This window comes from Heterodontus francisci, chromosome 35 (assembly GCF_036365525.1).
Source record: "Heterodontus francisci isolate sHetFra1 chromosome 35, sHetFra1.hap1, whole genome shotgun sequence".
NCBI classification, from domain to species: domain Eukaryota; kingdom Metazoa; phylum Chordata; class Chondrichthyes; order Heterodontiformes; family Heterodontidae; genus Heterodontus; species Heterodontus francisci.
The window spans coordinates 24959368-24965146 of record NC_090405.1 but is presented as its reverse complement, the minus strand read 5'-3'; the positions used below and the strand labels follow the sequence as shown (position 1 = coordinate 24965146).

Here is a 5779-nt window from a genome sequence, read left to right as displayed (position 1 = left end):
TTTCCAGATCAAATGCAATGATGAACAAATTTCTCTCAAAGGAGGTGTGGTTGACTGAGGTACCTTTATAGTATTTGCAGTGAATTTCTGTACAAGAAGGGACAATCGTCAAACATCCATTCCGAAATCCTTCGCTCAGCAAAGACAGATCGAGTCCTGTTTTAAATAAAAACAGAAAGTGCTGGAAATATTCAGCAGGTCTGGTAGCATCTGTGCAGAGAGCAGCAGAGTTAACATTTCAGCAGTTCTGATAAAATGTCACAGACCTGAAAGGTTCACTCTGCTTCTCTGTCCACAGATGCCACCAGACCCGCTGAGTATTTCCAGCACTTTCTGTTTTCATTTCAGATTTCCAGCATCTGCAGTATTTTGATTTTGTTACTGTCCTGTCTTATTGTGCTGCTCAATAAAGTAGTTGGAAAACCAAGTTACAGTAAGGCTTTAAGGGGATTTGAATCCAGGATTGATCTGTTCATTAAAGAGGTGCTTCGACCAACTAAATCAAAGGGTCAAAATACAGTGTTTGAGTTTTTTGAGCTACAGATTAGTGCAGATCTTTCTAGCTGTGCTGAACATTGATTTCCATCTCCGGGTTCTTTCTGAGTCTGTGAGTTTGCAGTTCTTTGCGAGTGAGTGCCAGACATGAAGATATGTTTAGACGATTTCTCGTAAGTCATTTGCATCTCCATATTTTTCTGAAATTTGTACAAACACATTAAATGAGGGAATCACATAAGTCACGCCGTGAAATTTCTCCACAAAACACTGAAAGGTGACAGTGTTTATTGTGAGGGGTTTCCACTTATTCAGACACATATCTAGTAAAAGTGATCAGGACGTGATTCACATATGTAGTGTATTTGTATATTATGCTAATAATGTAATGACGTGATGATGTAATGGCGTGAATAAACACTTATTTGAACTGGCCATATTTGGTGTCCATTTCCTCTGCTGGACCCACCTGAAAATATTAGAGAAAATGGCAACTAGGGGAAGATAAAGTCTGTAAATATAGGCAGAAAACAGCAGCAGGGACTGCAGTAAACAAGATCAGCCTGGTGACTTAGTTGCTCGGACAGTGGAGAATTTAGCTGGGTTGTGGGCAGCCTGAGCCTCAGACTATCTCCTGAGTTGAATAGGATACCGCAGGGTCTTCGTGCTCATTGAGGAAATTTGGCTGTACCCATGGGATACAGCTGAAAGATGGCAACGTATGAGAGGGTTTGAGCAACATTCCGTTCCTGTATTGAAAGAATGGGCATGTTCTTAGAGTTAAGAATATTTTGGGACTGGTAGGTGAGGCGGTCAAGACTCAGAATAAGGCAATTCCTGAGCAAAAGAAAACAATTTTGCTTGTGGAAATTGGCCTGGAAGTGTATGGCATGCTGACAAAGCTTCCTGCTCTGAACAAAGCAAAATATGTGCCAGTCAAAACAAAATCACCAAGTTGGAGGAACATTTCAATCCTCAGCCACTAGAGATAGCAGAATGCTACAAATTTGGAACCAGAAATCAGAAAAGTAGTGAAGCAGTTGGTGAGTATATTGTGGCACTGAAGAATTTTTATTACGTTGCAACTTTGGCACATTCTTAGACCATGCATTATGAGACATATTTGTGTGTGGATTTGGTGAACAAAAGAATCCAATCGAAGTTACTAAACACACAAAATCTTACATTTGAGATTGTGTGTAAGATTGCTGTTTCCATGGAGATGGCATCAAAGAATGTTAGGGAATTTTATCCCATGCTGGTAACTAGTACAGGCTTCTGTCCACTGTTAAAGTGCTTCAGCCAAGTCTAAAGTGGACAGACATAGCCAGAAGAGTGCCAATGATAGCAGTTTAGTGCTGTTATCACCAAAAGGGCAACCACACAGCACAATCATGTCAGTACAGAAATGCAAAATGTTTTAATTGTCAAGCAGAGGCCAAAGAAGGAAAGGGAACTAATTCCAGTGGTAATGGAAAACAGTGATGTTATGAGGGTGGAGTTCACAATCTTGAAGTGAATCCAGAGTGCCTAACCAAAGAGGAGCAAGGGCTTTACAGCATTTATGCCACTAGCAATCACTCAAATGACGCAGACTTTTGTACAATGTTGTTGGTAAATAAACAGCAAATTGCTACAACCATGGATTGCTCCATCATGAATAGAGAAATGTATGGGAGCAAAGTCAGTGATGTACCTCTAACTGAGAGCACAGCTCAATTGAAAACCTACTCTGGTGAGGTGTTAGCAATGTGTTGGCAAATGGAGTGTAATGTGCAACATAAGGGCAGGCCTCTCAAGATACCTGTTTTTTATTCATTATTTCATGGGAGGCGGGCATCACTGGCAAGGCCAGCATTTATTGCCCATTCCTAATTGCCCTTGACAACTGAATTGCTTGCTAGGTCATTTCAGAGGACAGGTGAGAGTAAACCACATTGTTGTGGGCCAGCATCACATACAGGCCAGACCAGGTAAGCACAGCAGATTGCCTTCTGTAAAGGGTATGAGTGAACCAGATGGGTTTTAATGAAAATCAATTATAGTTGCATGGCACCACTGCTCAGATTTTATATTATTCATTAATGAATTGAATCTGAATTCCACCAGCTGCCATGGTGGGATTTAAACCCATATCCCCAGGGCATTAGTCTGAGTCGTGAGATTATCAGTTCAGTGACATTACTGCTATGCCAGCCTCTCCCCTACAAGGTAGTGAGATATGTCAACAAACCAATAATAATGGGGAAAGACTGGCTTTGAAAGCTGAAGTTAGACTGGAAGCATGTTTTTTCATGTGGTGTACCTTGGCCTGAAAATCAATGAAAAGAACTCCAGCCAGTGAAAGAGAAGATAGAGGCTATGGTCAAAGCCCCAAAGACAAAAAGATGTGTCTGAGCTTAGATCTTTTCTCGGCATGGTCCAATACTACTCACAATTTCTGCCTGAGCATGCAATGGTGTTAGCTCCACTACATAAGTTGTTGAAGAAAGATGTGAAATGGAAATGGTCAAAAACACAAGATGCTAATGATGCATGTAAGAGAAGCTCGATCAGTGACACACTACACATTCATTACCACACAAATGGTGAACTGAAGCTAGCTTCAAAATATGGAGTTGGAGCAGTAATCAGTCATGTTGTGGATCATGGCCGCTGCAAAGGCTCAATGGGGAAAGAACACTGTGTAAGGTCTTCCCACCAGAGTGAACTTAGTGGCTGGACCCATGGGAAACCCCTCGGGCTGTCTACACCAACATGGGTCTGCTGTAAAATGTACATGGCATGTAAAATGGAATGGAAGGGTTGTGAGGCAACTCACTCCTGTATCGAAGAAAACTGATTTCCTTTGCGCTTTTTGGAATGTCAACTTGGTGCTGTTTTGGACTGTTTTGTAAAGCTTTTTTTAAACAGATTTTTATGAATGGAGTATACTTTTGGGAAAAAGTGTCTGGCAGAGGTGAAGGATGCAAGGGACCTGGCAAAGGCAGAGCAAAGCGGCACCGCAAAGTGCTTCGTGATAATATCCAGGGCACCACCAAACCAGCAATCCTCCGCCTGGCTCGCCGTGGCGGGGTCAAGCGGATCTCGGGTTTGATCTATGAGGAGACTCGCGGGGTGTTGAAAGGTTTCCTGGAGAATGTGATCAGGGATGCGGTCACCTACACTGAGCACGCCAAGCGCAAGACGGTCACTGCCGTGGATGTGGTGTACGCTCTGAAACGGCAGGGCCGCACTCTCTGCGGATTCGGCGGCTGAGAAAACAGCCCCTTTCCCACAAACACACAACAAGAGCCACCCACCGCCTCACAGAGAGAGCAGTGACCTGGAAACGGGAGATGGGATAGGCTGTTCAGAACTGACTGGAATAAATCTGTACTGTGTTCGGGTATAAAACTGGAATCCCCGAGTTTGACATTTCATTTGCAGCAAGGATGTGCAGTGGATTTGATTTTGTAAACGGGCTGTGTAAACAGTGCCTGAGGCTCGACAGTTAGTTATTTCCCCAGTCGACACATGCCCTCAGTGAAAAGCCACATCACTCCTCCAGAATCACTCATTGTTTTCAAAGAATTTCAAAATGATTTCGCTGCAATGAGGGAATCCGGGAGTTTTGCAGCAGCCGTTAAATCGGTCACTGGAACCAGACCCACTTGTGATGTTATTTCCCCCCAGACGGTGTTTCCTGCACTGAAACTGACAGGGTTTGTGAAACTGACCAATTTCCAAAATATACTTTATTCATAAAAATCTGTAAAAATTAGATTGCCAAACAGTTTCAAACAGCACCAAAAAATACAAACATTGCAAGGGAGATCATTTTCCTTCAACACAATCATGAGTTGCTTCACAACCCTTCCAGTTCACATTTGTCATGCCAATTACAGTTTTACATTTACAGCAAATGAAAATTTTCCCGATACAGTTCGAGGGGTTTCCCATGGATCCAGCCCCTCAGTTCAGCCTGGTGGGGGGACCTTACACTGTGGTCTTTCCTCATTGAGCCTTTGCTGCGGCTACCCCAAGCTTTAGTGCATCCCTCAGCACGTAGTCCTGGTCCTTGGAATGTGCCAGTCTGCAACATTCGGTGGTGGACAACTCCTTGCGCTGGAAGACAGCAAGTTTCGGGCAGACCAAAGGGCGTCTTTCACCGAATTGATAGTCCTCCAACAGCAGTTGATGTCTGTCTCGGTGTGTGTCCCTGGGAACAGCCCGTAGAGCACAGACTCCTGTGTTACAGAGCTGCTTGGGATAAACCTCGACATAAACCAATGCATCTCTTTCCACACCTGCTTTGCAAAGACATATTCCAGGAGGAGGTGGGCAACCGTCTCTTCCCCACCACAGCCACCGTGGGGGCATTGCGCGGAGGGGGCGAGTGTAGGTGTGCGATTTCCTGTCAAAAGCCTTCTCCTGGTCCAGGCTAATGAGGCAGGTGTCCACCCTCCTGTCCCGTACATAGGCGATCGTATCCCTGAGTAGCACGAGACTATCAGAGATCTTCCTGCCGGGTACAGTACAGGTCTGGTCAGGGTGAATCACCAACTCCAGAGCAGACTTGACTCGACTGGCTATGACTTTGGACAGAGTTTCAGCTCAGTCATTCAGGGACCTGGAATTCACACAGTTTGAGCCCACGCTTACCCGAACCCACTTCTGATTGGTCACCCTCTTCTTATTCACATGTCTTAACCAATCGCAGAGCCTTGAATTAGAAAATGCAGCCAAGCATTGGCTTAAATTGTCGACCTGACAGAATATTTTAAATCGAAAAAGCCTCCAATTTTAGTGCAGTAAAGAAGCGAATTCCTGGAAAATCTATGTCCAGTAGCTTGGGGTCCAGGCAACTGAAGGCAGGACCGCCAGTGGTGGAGCTTCTCAGCCTTTTGGCTAAGATCAAGTGTAGTATCTGTTCTTATCAGTACTTACTTGGCAGAGGAGAAACCATGATCAGTGGCTTTTGATCCTGGGTAGGCTTTGAGTAAAATGGCTATAACCAATCTTTGAGCTTCAGGCCAGGGAGTGCGGAACACCATTCGGGTGGTGGTGAAGGACAAGGAAGGAGATGCACTGGTCGATCGCACCTTCTTCATCAAGAAAATCCTCATCGATTGCTGTGGATTTCAAGCTATGGACCTCTTCTGCCTGCAGGATTTCCCCAGCAGTGGGTATATCGACATGACATTCAAGAATGTGGCGGGATGCATCAAGTTCCTGAAGGCGTTCAAGGAGAAAGGGGACCGGGCGCCGCTGTCGATCCTCACAGTGGAGCCGCTCTTCACAC

At 44.7% G+C, this 5779-nt stretch overlaps 1 pseudogene; it reads left to right on the top strand.

Moving 5' to 3' along the window:
- Positions 1 to 5365: 5365 nt before the first annotated feature.
- On the top strand, positions 5366 to 5500 carry LOC137350756 (U2 spliceosomal RNA; annotated as a pseudogene).
- The last annotated feature ends 279 nt before the right edge of the window (positions 5501 to 5779 follow it).